General features: G+C 48.4%; 1 protein-coding gene across 4 annotated transcripts in view; it reads right to left on the bottom strand.

Moving 5' to 3' along the window:
* The window catches only part of Dtx2 (deltex E3 ubiquitin ligase 2), a 37,479-nt gene extending 27,258 nt beyond the window's left edge, over positions 1-10,221 (bottom strand). The window contains exons 1-2 of one of the 4 annotated variants that reach the window (XM_013120716.3): positions 10,019-10,220; positions 8,471-8,727 (exon numbers count right to left, since the gene is read on the bottom strand). The gene's annotated coding sequence lies outside the window, so the exon portion shown is untranslated. Of the gene's footprint in view, positions 1-8,470; positions 8,728-10,018 lie in introns of all 4 variants that reach the window. The other 3 variants (XM_005080374.4, XM_040731364.1, XM_040731363.1) reach the window with 3 other exon arrangements.
* Positions 10,222-18,150: the final 7,929 nt, after the last annotated feature.

Here is an 18,150-nt window from a genome sequence, read left to right as displayed (position 1 = left end):
CAGTGCCTAGCATGCACACAGCCCTGGTTTTCAACCCCAGCTCCAGACCAAGCAAAACCACAAAATTACAAGTGGATGCTGAAGGGAATGGAGGAGGTTAAGAGAACGGGCTGCTCCTCTAGAGGCCCCAGGTTTGATTCCCAGCACCCACACGGCCACTCACAGCCTTCTGTAACTCCAGCTGCAGGGGGTCCAGTGCCCTTTTCTGGCCTCTATGGGCACTGGGCATGCACGTGGTGTACATACACGCAGGCAGAACGCCCACATATGCCAGGTGGCGCAAGCTTTTAATCCCAGCACTCGGGAGGCAGAGGACAGGAGGATCTCTGTGAGTTCAAGACCAGCCCAGTCTACAGAGCGAGTTCCAGAACAGACAGGGATACATAGAGAAACCCTGCCTTGAGAAAAAAAAAAAAAAACATCCATACAAAATAATTTTTAAAGCTTGGTGCTGAGAATAGAACCCAGACACCCATATGCTAAGCGTGCAGCCTGTCAGTGAAGCACACCTATCCTCAGTTCCCGAGTTTTCACACTGTCTAAGGAAAGTATTCATTTCCTACTTTAAAATAAATATAAAATAAAAAAAATAATCTGAAGCTGAGGAAATAGCTATTGGGTTAGACAATTTGCTCTCCAATCATAAGGATCTGAGTTTGAATCCCTGACACTCACGTAAAAAACTGTGCCTGGCTGTACATGTCAGTAGCGCAGCACTGGGGGGCAGACATGGGCACTGGAGAGGTCCTGGGAGCTGGCTGGCTGGAAGAAGCAAGCTTCCAGTTCAGTCAATGACCCTGTCGCAAGGCAATAAGTAAGGCAGAGAGCAGCAGCATAAGAGACCTGACACCCTAGTCTAGCTCCCCCACACACAGTCTAAAAGTTTTAAAATCTCTTTAGCACGATAAACACTGCTACAGATACAGCTCGGTGAGAGCACTAACCTAAAATGTCAAACACCTTTAAAAGGTCAAACTCACCACCAAACCAAGCCAATGCGATCTCTGTTGTTCAAACTCATTCCTGTGCAGAGCTGCTACTATCCTGGTGGGGCTTCAGTTACGGGGGCCTGATAACTCTTCACAGCCCTGACTCCCACCCACCTGGGCGTCACCCGAGGGTTACAATCATCCTGTGACTGCAGACCTACAACTCTCCTTCTATTTTACTCTTCTGCGGTGGGGAGGGGTGAGGCCCAATGCCCCGACTGGTCTGCAACTTACTATGAAACAGGAGTACTTTGAAGCCCTCCCCTTCCTGCCTTCACCTCCAAGGACTAGGATGACAGGTGTCCCCAAGAGCTGAGAGTGAACTGTAGTGGTGGATCATTCGTACATAGGGCCCTGGGCTCTATACATAGCACAAAACAAAAGACAGCAAAGAAAGGAAGAAAAACAAAAAACGAAAAGCCAGCAGTGAGTTGCTCAAACTAAAGAGGCTGTTCACTTGGGGCCCAACTAAGCAATGGGACCTGTAGTCAGAGGTCAGGCTGCTCGAGGGTCCCACAGCTCCCAACTGCCCAGGATTAGGAGAATCAGCAAACCACCTGCCAACACCAAAAGCAAATACTTCAGACTGTTCCAGTTACAAATCTGCTACCGTGATGCAAAAACAGTTTGTAAACTAACAGGAGTGACTGCATTCCAGTCAAACTGTAAGGAGAGCGTTAGAACACCTGCCTAGAACCCCATGCCAAGGGGCTGGGGGTGTGGCTCAGCTGTAGAACAACTGCCTAGAATCCCTAGTAAGGGGATGGGGATGCGGTTCAGTGGTGAAACATCTGCCTGGGATCGTACAACTAGAGGTTGGAGGGATGACCCAACAGTAGTGCACTTGTCTAGAATAACTCAGTGTGGGACTGGGGTGTGTCTCATGGGAGAGCACTCACTTAGAATCCCCCAGGAGGAGCTGGGGATGTGGCAGAATGCCTGCTTAGAATCCTCTAGCAAAGGGCTGTGGGCCTGGCTCAGTGGCAGAGGACTTGCCTAGCAAGTGCTGGGGGAAGCTGTCTTTGCCAGGCTGCAGTAGGATCCAGCGACTTGCCCACGGTTCGTGCCTGAGACGGGGAGTGTGGATTGAGAAGGGTTAGCTAAAGATGATAAGAGAAAGACAGACACACCGGATAGAGTCAAGGAGGGCAAATCCAGTCCATACTGAATCCCCTGAGTTTATTCTTCAACATCCTTAAGTACCCCCAACAGAAAGTGGGGACAATGACAGAAGACTTCTATTACCATGTGTAAGGAGCAAACAGACTTCCTCCCCTAATCCTCCAGGTATTTGGTAAGCACATTTGCCATCCAGCCTTCAGGGTCAAGAGTAAAACACACCTGAGCCCAAGTCTGTTGTTATTTAAATAAGACATAGGCTATCGAGGCCAAGACATCCCGCAGCAGCCAAGCTTTAGACCTTTAGGTCTAAGGACGGTTGCGAACTCTGATCCTGAGGCAAGATGAAACAGGCCCCTCTTTATAGACCCCAACAAAGTACAAGGCTCTGAGTTGAAGCCTCAATGCCTCTAACAACAACAAACTTTCTCTGAACAAAAACTCGTGTGGAGACAGGCACTGGTCACTGGTGGTGCATGGCTATAAGTTAGTTATTCCAGCACCTAGAAGGCTGAGGTAGAAGGAGTAGCACAAGTTAAAGGCTAGCCTGGGCTACAGAGAAAGACTGGCCAAACTCCCCCTCAAAAAAGTGGAAACATAAATTACAAACTGGATGAAAGGCTAAAATCAACAATGCATGCCAGTTTTTCTAGTACTCAGAGGTAGAGACAGGAGAGACCAAGGTTGGGCAGGACACAGTTGGAGACAGGCAGATAGATCTCTTGAGCACAAGGCCAGTCATGCAGACCTAAACAACCCGAGTTCAAGCCCCACAACACACATAAAGAATGAAGCTGAGAACCGGCTCTGTGAGTTCCTCAAGCCTCCACGTGCACACTGGCACCCACGCCCGCACTCCCACACACAAATAAAACAAAAAGGAGTCAAGGTCCTCCTCAAACACAGAGTTTGAGGCCAGTGTAGGCTACATGAAAGTCTCAAAAAATTAAAAAATTAAAAAAAAAACAAAAAACAAAAGCCAAACACCTCCCAATGTTCGATGAGATGGCCCAGCACATTAAGGTGCTTGTCAGCCAAGTCTGACTCCTGAGTTCAATCCCTAGGATCCAGGAGACTCAAGTGTCCTCTGATCTCCCCTCCTGTGCACCTACAAACATACCATGCATTCACACAAAGTCAGTACAACATAACTAAGTAAGTACATTCACACACACACACAAGGCAGATGCGGGGATACAGCAAGCTGGTAGAATGCTTGCTTAGGGATGCGCACACCCTGAGTTCAAGCTCAGCTCAGAAAATTCATAAAAAAGCAGGGATAATAGTGAGCACACACAATCCCAGTGCTTGGGATGTGAAGCAGGGGCATAGAGAAGAAAATTTAATTTTGGACAGCAGACCACGCATGAAGAGCAATGTGTATGCGTTAATCCAGCTCTGTTTTCACCTGACAAACAACCACCTAGGACACGGGCCAGTCAGCTCTGAATACTCGTGCCCCAAAGCCCTGTCATCTGTGGCTGAGGGACTTTTCTCTGCTGCTCTCCTAATTCTACTCAAAACGCCTGAAGCTCAGCTGCTAAGTGTGTCCTGTGTAAGCGTTAGGACCCTATTTCAATTCCCGAAAACCATGGGGAAATCTCAGGCACAGTGATGCACACTCCCAGCACTGGAAAGACACACAGGAGGGTCCCTGGGGCTCACGGAGCAGGGCCACGGGCTCCAGAAGAGAACATCAATAAGTAAGTGAATACGCATGTACATACATACATACATACATACACACATTCATAACTACATACATACATAATACATACATACATACACACATTCATAACTACATACATACATAATACATACATACATACCGTAGTGAGAGCGTTAAGGAAGACTCATCAACCTCTGGCTCCTACCCAGGTGAACACACAACCATTCACACACATACATGTATGCACCCACTGGCACATGCACACACGCACATGCACACGCATGTGCACACACACACACACACACGCACGCACGCACGCACACAGTGTGAAGGCACTCTCACTCTGCTTCCAATCCTCCTTTGCCCCATGATTTCCCAGGCTCCACTCTGCTTCAGGCAGTCCCTCAGCCTTCTGCCCACACCCCTAAGAGCTGCCTCAAGCCTACACAGTCATCGCTCCCTGAGCTGCCCCCGCCCTGTCTGTCTTTGGCCCGTTTGCTCCCCACAGTCACAAGCAGGCTCTCCCAGCTGGCCTCCCCTTCCCAGAATCTAAAACACAGGTCACTCTCTGTGGGGCAGCACTCACAGCCAACATAATATGGTGGCACACGTGCGCGCGTAACCCCAGCACTCTGGAGGCAGAGGCAGGAGTGTCACTCAAAGTCTGACAGCCTTGGAGCCTTAACTGCATAGCGAACTCCAGGGCATCCTGGGCAGGACTCTGGTCATAGGTAACCTAGGAAGGAATTTAAGCGCAGGTCTGTGTTCCCTCACCTGCATGCTCTGCTCCACCGCAGAGACCGTCCTCACCCCACCTGCACTTGTCTGTGTCTGCATGTGGGTGCAGGTGTGTGGGGACATTGTGTGCGGGCAAGGGTTGGTCCTGGGGTTTTCCACAGCACTGTCCACCCACCTCGTTTTCTCGTGGAAGACTAATTTTGTGTCTGTGTGAGTACCCATAGAGGCCACAAGATGGTTCCCCCAAGGTGGAGTGACAGGCTTTTGTGAGCCACCTGATGTGGGTGCTGGGAACTGAACGTCAGTCCTTTCAGAGAGTAGCAAGTGCTTTTCCTAGCCACTGAGCCATCTCCCCAGCCCTGGCCTCCTTATTTCTTTTCTTTTTTTTTTTTTTTGGTTTTTCGAGACAGGGTTTCTCTGTGGCTTTGGAGGCTGTCCTGGAACTCGCTCTGTAGACCCGGCTGGCCTCAAACTCACAGAGATCCGCCTGCCTCTGCCTCCCGAGTGCTGGCATTAAAGGCGTGCGCCACCAACGCCCGGCCTCCTTATTTCTTGAGAGGGATCTTTCACTGAACCATTCAGCAAAATAAGCTGGCTAGTAAGCCTTCCCCCCTGGGACTTCCCTGCCTCCACCTTCCCAGCATGGGGGTTACAGGCATGAACTTTTTATGTGGGCTTTGGTGATCCAAACTCACCTACTCAAGCTTGTGCACAAGACTTTACCCACCCAATCAACTCCTCAGTCTTCAGCTATATTTTCAATTAAAACTTGTTTTGGAGCCGGGCGTTGGTGGCGCATGCCTTTAATCCCAGCACTCGGGAGGCAGAGGCAGGTGGATCTCTGTGAGTTCGAGGCCAGCCTGGTCTACAAAGTGAGTTCCAGGACAGCCTTCAAAGCTACAGAGAAACCCTGTCTCGAAAAAACCAAAAAAAAAAAAAACTTGTTTTGGAGCTAGGGATGAAACCCAGAGCCCTGACCATGCTTGGCAAGACTCTATGACTGAGCCAGGCCCCAACCCCTCACGGGCAGATTGTACGCAATTGTTCTGCCATTGAGTTACACCACAGCCCCAAGGTCCAATTTATACAGCATGCTATGATGGGCCCAACTGAGAAAACACAGTTCTTAATTTCTACCGCGTTCTACCTATCCTTCACGGAATTCTTGCCAAAATCCCTCTAGTCTCCAGAGCTTTGGTGTACATTTGTGGTGTTGAGTAACTTACAAGCTAAATAACTTACTACTGGCCTGGCGTTGGTGGCACACGCCTTTAATCCCAGCACTAGGGAGGCAGAGGCAGGAGGATCTCTGTGAGTTCGAGGCCAGCCTGGTCTACAGAGCAACTTCCAGGACAGCCTCCAAACAATACAGAGAAACCCTGTCTGGAAAAACAAAACAAAAACAAGAAACAAACAAACAAACAAAAAAACTTACTACTGCTTTTTTTTTTACCTTGTTATTTTTGAGCTAAGGTCTCATGTCCCCTATGCAGTGCTGGGGACAGAACCTAGGGCTTTGAGTATGTAGGCAAGCACTCTACAACCACACCACATTCCCAGCTTCTAAAGCAATCTATTTAGCTTATCCTTGTAATGGCTGGGGGGTCCATTAAGACATGGCACTAGCCCTTTTGAGTAGGTAAGCAGATGGAGACACCGAGGCACAGACGTTACCAAGCACGCGGGGGGGGGTGGCTTTGTCTTCTCTCAACCCATCTTCCGATGAACTATCACTTCAAGGAGAAATAACCCACTGCATAGGATCAGTATTAATCTGCTCTGAAGCTAATTACCTCTTTTAAAAAATGTTATTAGCCAGGTGGTGGTGGTGCACGCCTTTAATCCCAGCACTCAGAAGGCAGAGGCAGGCGGATCTCTGTGAGTTCAAGGCTGGGCTGGACAGCCTCCAAAACAATACAGAGAAACCTTGTCTCATAAAAACCAAAAAAAAAGTTTTTATTATTATTTATATGCATGTATGTACTCATGTTTGTATGCCATATTCAGGAGGGTGACAACAGAGGCCAGAAGAGGGCACTGGATCCCCTGGACCTGAGTCACAGATGGTTATGAGCTGCTGGGAACCGAAGTAGGATCACCTGCAAGGCCTGCAAGTATTCCTAACTACTGAGTCTTCTTCTCTGCCCCTGGAGTTCACCTCTTAAAGGCTGAGCGTGATCAGGACCACAATGCAGAGCAGGTATGCACACCTTTGGATGGCAATCCGTTAGCCATCGGCAAGGCCCTCGGAACGGCTAAATATCTTCTGCCTTCTGCCCACACTCCCAGCCTCTCCAAGCTAGTCACTTCTTGTTGCTCTAAGCACAGCTTCACTTAGCAGCAGCCGGGCCCAGCCCTGCCCTGGAAGCTTCCTGATTATGCAAATGCGGACACCCCTTCCAGGCTTTCTCCCCGCTTTCTCCTTGCAGCTCACCTTGGCCATCACTTCCAGAAGCCTTCCTGACCCTGCTGCCTACCTCCTCCTGGAGGAGGGGGACTCACCCTGTGACTCACTTCAGTGCTACACAACACCTTGTCACTAACTGCGTGTCTGTCTTTCCACCCAAGAAGTTGCCAGAAGATCTTGTCTGGCACCTGGCAGAGGTTTGTGCAAACAAACAAACAAACAAACAAAAACCATTTCTAGTTCAAATGCAGTAACAGTGATTCATTTCTCTAGCCTTCAAAGCTTAGGTTTGTTGGTTAGTTGTTTTGGTTAGTATTCACTACATTCCCCAGGATGGCCCCAAACTCATGATCCTCTTGCCTCAATTTACTGAATGCTAGGGTTACAACTTATAACCATGCACAGGTGAACGGGCTACAGAGCCCAGGCTGACCTCAAACTTGCAGTTCTGCCTAAATTTCCCAAGTGTGGGATGCATCACCTTGCTGGCCTGTTCTCCTTTTAATTTATTGTGTGAGTACGTGTCTGTGTTTGCAACAGAGGTGTGCAGAAGTCAGGGGATGGCTTTCAGGAATCCAGTCTCCCCTCCCACCAGGGGACCCAGAGACAGAACTCAGGTAGTCAGGTTTGTGCGGCAAGGGATAGAGTGTTCTTTCTTTAAAAAGATTTGGGGGAGGGGGGCAGTGAGATGGCCCAGCAGGTAAGGGCACTGCCAATCCTGATCACCTGATTTACATCTCTAGGACTAAAAATAAATCATTTTTAAAGATGGGTGGGGCACTGGAGAGGTGGCTCCAAGGTTAAGAACGCTGACGACTCTTTCAGAAGACCTGGGTCCAATTCCCAGCACCCACACGGCAGCTCGGTACTGTCTGTAACTTCAAGATCTGACAACCTCACACAGACACATGAAGGCAAAACGCCAATACACGTAAAATAAAAATAAATTATTCAGATCTCCAGAACTCACACGATGGAGAGAACTGACTAATGCTTACTGTCCTCTTAGATTCACAGGTACACCACAGTACATACACAAACAAGTACATGTTAAAAAAAAAAAAGCATGTCCTCAGGTAGGAAACATCCTCTAAGACTGGTTAGACAGAAGCAGTGCTGACAAGAAGCCAAGCGAATTTATCTGCAACAACGGGCAATCAACAATCAACTCCCAGGCTTCATTTTGCTCCTGGAACCCCAGAATCCCACGGTCCATGCTGCCTGCATCTCGGCGTGCATGTGTGCACAGATGCATGGGTGCTCCTGGAGGCTAGAGGTCAGTCTAAACTGCAGTTCCTCCAAACACGCTAGGCAGGCTGTCAGACTAGCAAACCCCAAGGATCCACTTGTCTCCTCCCAAGCACTAAAGTTACAGTACCACCATGCCAGGCTTCTTACGTTGGTTCTAGAGAGCAAATCTGCGTCCTCCTGCGTGCCTGACAATCACCGTATGGACCGCGCCACCTCTCCCTTCAATGCCCACACCCACCTTCTCCTTTGGAAACCAGATTTCAAAAGCAGCAAGGTGAATTTCCCCATGGCTCTCACCTCCTCTCACTTGAAGGGCTGGCACCAAACTGTCCCTTCTTGATGGAGATACCAGATCTTCAGGAGCAATAACTTGTCTGAGGTCCCATCTTGATATGAAAGGCAAACAACGAAAACCCGGCAAATCTGAGGGCTTGCTGACTCAGCCACACCGATCCCAAGGTACCTTTGCCAAAAAGGTGATTAAGTCTTCAATGAAGAAACGGCAAGAGAAAATGAGCGCCCAGATGTTGGATCTCGTGTGCTGTGGCTAGGGACTGGAAAGTACCAGATTTACTTATTGTCCAACAGCCTGGGCAGACAGCAGAAAGTACGGCAGTCTTTCTCAGACCACGCAACTAAAGCCTTTCCCAGAAAAGGCCCTATGAAGATTTCAGAGACCAGTCCACCGGGCAGCCCACAAATAACATAAACAAAGGGCCTAGGTACCTCAGTAGTTGAAGTCAACCCTCATTTCTTTTGGCTAATAGAAATCCACTTTATAGAATTACTACTTTTTTTTTTTAAAGGAGGAGACACAGTATACAGCCTAGGGCTGGCCTGGAACTCCTGACTCTCTTGCTTCTGCCTCACAAGTTCGGAAATTACACGCATAAGTCACCACAGCTGGCTAACACAGTTTTTTTTTTGTTTTGTTTTTGGTTTTTTTTGTTTGTTTGTTTTAGGAAAGGGGTTGTTTTTAATAAAGAGGCTTGCACCTTTAATCCCAGCACTCGGGAGGCAGAAGCAGGTGGATCTCTGTAAGTTCGAGGCCAGCCTGGTCTACAGCGCGAGTGCCAAGGACAGCCTCCAAAGCCACAGAGAAACCCTGTCTCGAAAAACCAAAAACAAATACAGAGCCTTGCTACACGGTACAAGGAAGCTTTGAACTCGCTACCCGGATACCTTAGTGTCTCAAGTGCTGGGTTCTCCGGAACTATAAAGGGGCTAGGACGGCAAACAGAAACAGGGTTCCTTAAAGACTGTGGCATTTGTGCCGTCGTGGAGGCAAAGCTAAGGCGGGCAACCCGCCGCTGGCTCTGAGGGACAGGATGAAAAGCGGAGGTTCCAAACAGCCTCCCCCAAAGAGCCCCAGGGACCCAGTTTGAGAGAGTCCGAGAATGAAGAGGCAAACACCTCCAAAGCCCAACTCCCAGCCAGTGGTGGAGCACTATTGCCTAAATGCCGCCCCCCCAGGACTGAAACTCTGCCCTCGGGGAACCAGGGTAGCAACAGAGCCTCACTGCTTCTCCAGGTCCTGTAGGACTCAAACTCTCTCAGGCATGCGACCCCAGTCTCTGCAAAAACAGGGCTCTCACCACACCCAGCCCTGTCCCCAACGCCCAGAGCGTCCCAACTACGACTTCCCGCTACCAGGACCCCGGTGTCCGGAGCCCCATGCCCCAGCGCCCCCAGGACTCACCCATCCCGCCGGCACGGCCCTCCCTCCCTCCCTCGACCGCCCCCTTCCGGTCCCAGCTTGGCTCAATAGCCCCCTCTCCTCAACCCACCCACCCACCTTCAGGACCCCAGCCCGGGCGCCAGCAGGTGGCCCGCCCGCCCGCTCACCGAGTCTGAGGGACGCAGAGGGAACAGGTGGAGAGGACCGCCGACCTCCGGCTTCAGCTCCGGCTCGGCCTGGGAAGCAGCCCCCGACTATAGCTCGACTACGAGCGGGAGGCAGCCGGAGTGAAACTCGGCGTCGCAGCCTCCCAGCGCCGCGCTGCGCATGTCACCCCCCCCCCCCCCTCGCTCGTGGCCTTCTGGGAAATGTAGTTCTGACGAGGCGGAGTGGGCGGAACCAAAGTGCACCAGCAAATGTTAATATACCCAACCTTCCTTGACTGATCTGCTTAATGACTTACTCCTTCATTAATTACTGATTGATCTTTTTAAAAATAATTTTCGTGTTTCTTTATTATTATTGTGTGTGTATATGCTGTTGGTGGGTTACATATAAAGGTCAAAGAACAATTTTAGGAGTCTGTTCTCTTCCACACTCTCGTGGGTTCCGTGGATAGAACTCAAGTTGTCAGGCTTGGCAGCAAACGCCTTTACCCTCTAAGCCGTCTGGCCAGCCCCTGATGTTTCCTTTTTGTGGTGTTGGGGATCAAACTCAAGGCAAGCACATCAGGCACGTGTTTCACTACTAATGAATCCCCGGCCGTGAAACTCTTTTTTTTTTTTTTTCCTTGAGACGGGGTCTCACGTAGCCCAGAGTGGCTTTGAATTTGCTATGTAGTCAAAGCTGTCCTTCTGCCTCGCTTCCTAATGACTGATCTTACACACGCAGTTTCAAGAAACATAAATTTTTGAAATTAAGAAAATAACCTTTTTTTTTAATTGTTTAAGCCCTGGTTTATGGGGGCACGGCTCACTTATCTAGCAAAGAGGCAGGAGACCCTTGGGCTTACAAATGAAATCCTTAAAACTCCACTTCACGTGACAGAGCCTGTTCCATTTCCTGGAACCAGCTCCCAGCTCACCCAGAAGCAAGAACACAGCCAAGAAGTAGGGAGGCCTCCCCTCGCATTGTCGCTGAGGGGCTGCAGCGCTTGCTACTTACCATTTTGCTTGGGAAGGCAGAATTGTTGCTTCCTGCCTCTGCTAATTGGTCTCCATCCGACACTCTGGAGGGACGGGCTGATAAGACACAGCTGCTTTGCTCATTATTTCTGATGGATGGATGGCACCTGGCATCTCCTGGTGACCATGGTAGCCACCCAGGACCCACGTGTAAGATCTTAATGACTTCACAGCCCCAAGGAATACACAAGCCTGTCCTGCAAAAGCTGTCTACGTAAGTCCCTCCTAGGGGTTTCGGGGTTTTTGTTTTTTGAGACGACAGGCTCTTATATAACCTCGCCCGGCTTCAAAGACTGTCTTCAACTCCTAATCTTCCTGCCTCTACCCTCAGAGCATTGGGATTGCGGGTTGTACCATCTTTCCCGGGTTCCTGCAAGGCTGGGACCCTCCAGCACGCTGGGCAAGCGCTCTAATTCAGCTATATCCCCAGCGCTTGGAGCATTGAGCAGACCCCTTCCATCTGCTGATATCCGTCTTGCAAGTTTGAAGTACCAGATGAGGGCTCATATTTTTCTTTTTTTTTTTCTTTTTTTGCGCAGAGACAGGGTATGCTACAGCATGCCTACATAGGAAAGAGATGTGACCTTGGGTTCTTCGTCTCCCTTGTGAGTCCTGAAATTGAACTCAAAAGACTCTGTGACAAGTGTCTTTACCGCTGACCCATTTTATTGGCCTTGTGTTCATACTTAATTCATCCCCAAAGTTTAGCTGTAGCCAATCACTTTTTTTTTGGGAGACAGCTGTTCCCCATGTAGCCCAGGCCAGGCTGGCCTTGACCTCACTATGTAACCCAATTTGTTTTTACCCCTGTAGCCTCATATTTCAGATTCTGTGCACAGACAACTAAATCAATTTTTATTTTAAGTCTGCCTTAAATCACCTGAAGTCAAATCCCAGACAAACACCCTAAAGAGGTGAAGACACACCCCCACCCCATCTTTCATTTTTTTCAATAAAGACGTGATTGATTTGTGCCCCATGGGTTGACTTTTAACTAGTTTGATGGTGCCTAGGGGTCACAACTCTAGCCTATTTTCCTAATATGTAAGCAAATGAATCCAAGCAAGACTTAAGATTTTTATTCTTTGAAATTAAAGGACAACCACATAATCGGCCCCCTTCCTTTCCTTCCTTCTACCACTCCCAAGTACCTTCCTCCTTGCTGTCTTCTCAAATTCATGGCCTCTTTTTTTTTTTAAATATGCATTGGTGTTCTGTTTTGCCTGTGGAAAGGCATTGGGTTGTAGTTACAGACAATTGTCAGCTGCCATGTAGGTGCTGGGAATTGAACCTAGGTCCCCTGAAAGAGCAGCCAGTGCTCTTAACTGCTGAGCCTTCTCGACAGCCCTCATGGCCTCTTTTTAATTTACATATGTATGGATGCAGGCTTCAAGCTGGCCTGCCTGCCCCTGTCACCTGGCAGAATGCACTCAGGCAGTTCCCTGGTCAGCCCAGGGTTCCATGATTGTGTAGTCTGCACGCAGGTGCAAAGGACCCCTTTAAAAGACAGAAACACACCTATACTGTGATTGGCTTTTCTTTTAACAGTACAACAACTACGTTGTAAAAACCCTTGAGAATCCACCCCCCCCAAACTCAAGTGTACTGTGAAAGCCAGGACCCGTAGATATTTCTCAAATTATGCAGCTACACAGAGGATGTATACTGGATTGTCAGCCAGGTCTCCTACTGTGTGAAGCAGCAGGTATTTCTTGGAAGCTTCCTGATCCTCATTTCCATTGTAAGTTTCAGAAGGTGATGAAGAATGACAAAGACACTCATAATGATTGCCTCTGTTGAACAGAATAGTTGCTGAGGTCAGTTTTGAATGATGTGGTTTGAAATAAATGAAATACATTTGCCTCACGAAAAAAAAGACATAAACACCATTCCCTGTGGTGTTGGTGGAGTACACCTCTAATCCCAGCACTCAGAAAGCAGCGGCAGGCAGATCTCTGAATTCGAGACTAGGCTGGTGGTCTACAAGAGCTAGTTCCACGACAGTGTCCAAAACCACAGAAAAACCCTGTCTTGAAAAAAACAAAACAAAAGAAAAGAAAAAAAACCCCCAAAAAAACAGACACACCCCCAGCCCTCTTAGGACCTCTCTTTCCACTCCCCCACCTTCTTGGCTGTTCCCTGGGGCGGACAGGACTTTTCCTGTCTCCCTCTTCTCCTCTGTCCTCTCTGTCTCTGTGTCTTTACCTCTTTTCTCTTTCCTTCCCCCTCCCTATCCCCCTTTTTTTGTTGTTGTTTTTTGAGTGCTGGGATTAAAGGCATGTGCCACCACTGCCCGGCCTCCCTCCCCTTCCTTTTTTTTTTATCTTTTTTTTTTCACCTTCCTTTCTTTAATGAAACAGTGTTTCTCTAGGTAACTCTGGCTGTCCTGGAACTCAGTATGCCAGGTTGGCCTCTGCCATCTAGGTGCCGGCCTGAAAGGCTTGTGTCATCTTTTACCTTCTACAAAGATGAACTAAAAATGGAGCAAAGACCTCATTAAGTTCAAACCTTGAAACACCCAAACTAAAAGAAGACAGCGTGGACGATACCCTTCCAGATACTGCTCCCTCCCCTTTCTAATAAAACTTCTCAGGTAAGCTCTGTCTGCCTGGCATGTTTGTGGCCTACCTCAGTCACCCTCACCTGCCATGATCCCCCAAGCAAAGTTTTCTTCAAACTTTAACATTGGTGGGGTGACCCTTACAATGTGTGTATCAGATATATATATGTACATACAACATGTGGACTGCATAGGTTTTATATATACATATATTCTTACGTGTATATAATTTCAAGGCTTAAACAAGATTTTTGACATTTTCACAGTGTATACAATAATTTTCAATCCTTTAATGACTCATTCATGCCCAACTTCCCTTTTCCTCTATGAGTCACAAAGGCAAAGGTTTCAAACCATCCCTTGAAGTATTTCTGTTGGAAGTACTTGAGGCATTGGGGACAAAGTCAAATGTAGGAAGCTGCTGTAAATACTAGAGAAAAGGGAGGTTTGGGTAACAAGTCAAGATGACTTCCTGCTGCCGCCAATGTGCCCCATTCCTGGTCAGGAAGAGCTCAGTCTCGCCTCAGACTCCTCCCGTGGCTGAAGATGGGCTTGAACCCCTGACCCTCCTGCTGGGATCACAGCTATGCACCAGTAGGCCTGGTTTATGTGGTTTTGAACCCAGAGTTTAATATGGAGCCAGGCGTTGGTGGCGCACGCCTTTAATCCCAGCACTCGGGAGGCAGAAGCAGGTGGATCTCTGTGAGTTCGAGGCCAGCCTGGTCTACAGAGCGAGTTCCAGGACAGCTTCCAAAACAATACAGAGAAACCCTGTCTCGAAAAGCAAAACAGAGTTTAATAAGTTTACTAGCTAGCCCTCTACCAACTAAGCTATATTTCTAGGCCGTGGCTAGTTTGAAGTTTTCTTCAGCTATTGGGACACAACTCCCCATACCGCATAGGTAGCATTTCAGAGATTTCCACCTCAGCAAAACTTGGATCCATGCTTCATTTATCTACCATTTATGGTGAGCCAAGGATGAAGCAAAGCTGAATTTATTAAAAACAGAAAAATGTCCTGGGCACACTTTTAAACCAGCACTCAGGAAGCAGAGACAGGCAGATCTCTGAGTTCAAAGCCAGCCTGGTCTACAGAGTGAGTTCCAGGACATCGAGGCCTACACAGAGAAACCCTGTCTTGGAAACCAGAGTGGGGGGGGGGGGGGAGGGAAAAGGAAAGGAAAGGAAGAAAAAAAGGAAATGAGCCAGCAGAATGGCTCAGTGGGGAAAGGTGCCTCCTACCAAACTTGGTGGTTTGAGTTCCATCCAGCAACTACATTCAGGGTGGAATAAGTGACCCTGAGTGGACCTGTTACCCACACCTGTACCCCACACACACATACAATCTAAAAGTGTGAATTTGTTTACATAGAACGGTTCTCCAAGAAAGAGAGTGAAGTACACCAAACAGGACAAGTATGGGCTTCTCAAACAATCACAATTGGGTTTTGTGGGGCTTTGTTTTTGGTTGAGGGGGCAGTTGAAACAGGGTTTGTCGGCCCTGGGATTAAGGGCATGCACCACACCTGGCTACAGTTAGGTTTCTTTATGATGGGTCTGTTCAGCATTCTTGGTGGCATCTCTACAGGTTTTGAAGAAAACACCCCATTCCAGTTCAACATTGCCCAAAGAGTAACTTGTAAAAAGATTAAAAACTAATGAATCTTACAGCCCACTCAGGAGGCAGAGCAGGTGGGTCTCTAGTTACACTGAGACTCTACCTGAGGGGGGTGGGTAACCTAAAGCATTTCAGGGGCTAGACAGAGACAGCCCAGTAGCTAAGAGTAATTACCACTTTGCAGAGGACCAGAGTTCAATTCCCAGCACCCACATGACAGCTCACAGCCATCTGCAACCCTAGTTCTGGGGATCCAACACTCCCTTCTGGCACTGCAAGATCACAGGGCACAGCCATACACTCAGACAGGACACCTGCACACAGGAGATAAAATCTTTTAAAAGTATTAAAGAAATTTTCTTTTTTCTATAATTGATTTATTTGTACTTTATGTACATTGGTGTTTTGCCCAAAGTCTGTGTAAGGTTATTGGATCCTCTGGAACAGGAGTTACAAACAGTTGTGAGCTGTCATGTGGGTGCTAGGAATAGAACCCAGGTCCTCTGGAAGAAGAGAGCCAGCGCTCTTAACCACTGAGCCATCTCTCCAGCTCCTAAAGAAATTTCCTTAATAAACAAATTGATGAGGATGAGATAGATTTCTGAGCAGTTTAAGTTACAAGAGTGGTGAAGCAGAAACATAAAATTTTATGTCAATTAAAAAAAAAAAGAGCCAGGCCTGGTGGCTTATTTTGGAGACAGAGGCAGTAGGATCTCCGTGATTTTCTGTTGTTGTTATTTCTCTGTGGCTTTGGAGGCTGTCCTGGAACTCACTTGGTAGTCCAGGCTGGTCTCGAACTCACAGAGATCCGCCTGCCTCTGCCTCCCGAGTGCTGGGATTAAAGGCGAGCGCCACCAACGCCCGGCTCAATCTCTGTGAATCTTAAGGCCAACCTTGTCTACACTCATAGCTGAGATTGCCAGGACTACATAGAGACCCTATCTCAAAAATTAGAATAACAATGTTAAAAAATGGTGCCAGGTGTGGTGGCACACACCTTTAATCCCAGCACTCAGAAGGCAGAGGCCATCGGATCTCTGTGAATTTGAGTCCAGACTGGTCTACAGAGTGAATTCCAGGACAGCCAGGGCTACACAAAGAAACCCTGTATCAAACACACACACACACATACACACACACACAAAACAAAAAACTATTTGTGCATGTCTGAAGTTAAGATGTCAGCTTTCAGGAATATGTTCTTTCCTTCCACTTATGGGAGCCAGGGATTGAACTCCATTCCTCAAGCACCTTTACCCACTGAGCCATCATGCCAATCCACGTTACACATCTTTTATCTCTAAGTAATCACAGCCTAATCACGGCCTTGGCATCTTTGATGTGTCTCTCCTGGGAAAGCATCACCGGGCCACAAATGAGCATAATTTCTACCTTTCTCATCAGTTGAAGATCAGATGGCAGGAGCAAAGCCCCCACCCTCTCCCTTGTCTTCACGATGCTTTCTTTTGCACTTCTGCCTTGGTATCCCCGGTGGAGGCTACCTCTCCCAGGGACGGGATAGCTTTTTGGCTGAAGGTCAGATGACCTCACCCGAAAGTCAAATCCTAGTCATGATTCCTCTGCACCGCAGACACAGCCTCTTCCTCTTTGTGATGAGGAAACGAGCAGTTGAAGGACATGTTCTCAGACTGTTACAACACCCAGGAACTTGAGGACAAGGAACAGATGGAGTTTCATTAAAGAAATGGTCCCCAGCATGTCCTTGGAGTCACTCACAGAACAGTGCCCAGTGGGGGCTGGAGAGAGGGCTCAGCAGGTAAGAGCATCCCCTGCTCTTCCAGAGAACCCGGGTTTAGTTCCAAGAGCCCACAGGGAGCTCACAACCGTCTGCTTCAGGGGATGCAATGCCCAGTTCTGGCCACAGCAGGGTGTTCTTGCAGAGGACCTGGGTCTGCTCTGCAGCACCCGCATGGTAACTCACAACCATCTGGGACCTTAGTCCCGGGGATCTGATGTCATCTGCTGGCCCTGCATAAACATGGTGCACAGGCTGCGAGTGCGTGCACGCGCGCGCGCACACACACACACACACACACACACACACACACACACACACACGGCAGGCAAAATGCACCCCTCCTTTTTAAATAGCTTTCTAAATAAACTTCCCATTTATTTGGTTTTTCTTTTTGATTTTTGAGACAGGGTTTCTCTGTATTGTTTTGGAGGCTGTCCTGGAACTCACTCTGTAGACCAGGCTGGCTTCGAACTCAGAGATCCATCTGCCTCTGCCTCCTGAGTTTGGTTTTTCAAGACAGGGTTTTTCTGTGTAACAGCTGTCATGGAACTCTTTTTGAACCAGACTGGCCTGGAACTCAGATCTGCCTTGCTCTAGATACTTTGTAGACACCTAGGATCATGTGGCAACACAGGTTTATAATCCTAGGGTGCCCCGGCGTTTAAGGCTAGCCTTGACTTCATGATACCCCATCTCAGGAAGTCTGGCGACATCAGTCTTGTGCATGCTAAGAGTAGTGGTCTGAAAGAAAATGACCCCCAGAGGGAGCGGCACCATTAGGAGCCGTGACCTTGTTGGAGGAAGTGTCACTGTGGGGGGGTGGGCTTTGAGGTCTCCTAAGAAGCCCAAGCTAAGCTCATTGTGATACACAGTTCACTTCCTGTTGCCTTTGGATCAAGATGTAGAACTTAGCTCCTTCTACAGTACCATGTCTGCCTGCACGCTGCCATGTCCCACCAGGATAATGGACTAAACCTCAAACTATAAGCCACACCAATTAAATGTTTCCTTTATAAGAGTTGAGGTCATGGTGTCTCTTCACAGCAATAGACACTAGGCAAGCGCTCCACTCCTAAACTACAGCTCCATCCCAAGCCCTGTGAGCACCTGCCTTCAGTGTGAGCCCCCACCAGCTGTGGCCTAACTACTGCAACCAGCAGGCAATCGGTGTTCATTTG

This window comes from Mesocricetus auratus, unplaced genomic scaffold, assembly GCF_017639785.1.
Source record: "Mesocricetus auratus isolate SY011 unplaced genomic scaffold, BCM_Maur_2.0 Super-Scaffold_100025, whole genome shotgun sequence".
NCBI classification, from domain to species: Eukaryota; Metazoa; Chordata; class Mammalia; order Rodentia; family Cricetidae; genus Mesocricetus; species Mesocricetus auratus.
The sequence above is the reverse complement of the archived record's forward strand: the minus strand, read 5'-3'. Positions and strand labels throughout refer to the sequence as shown.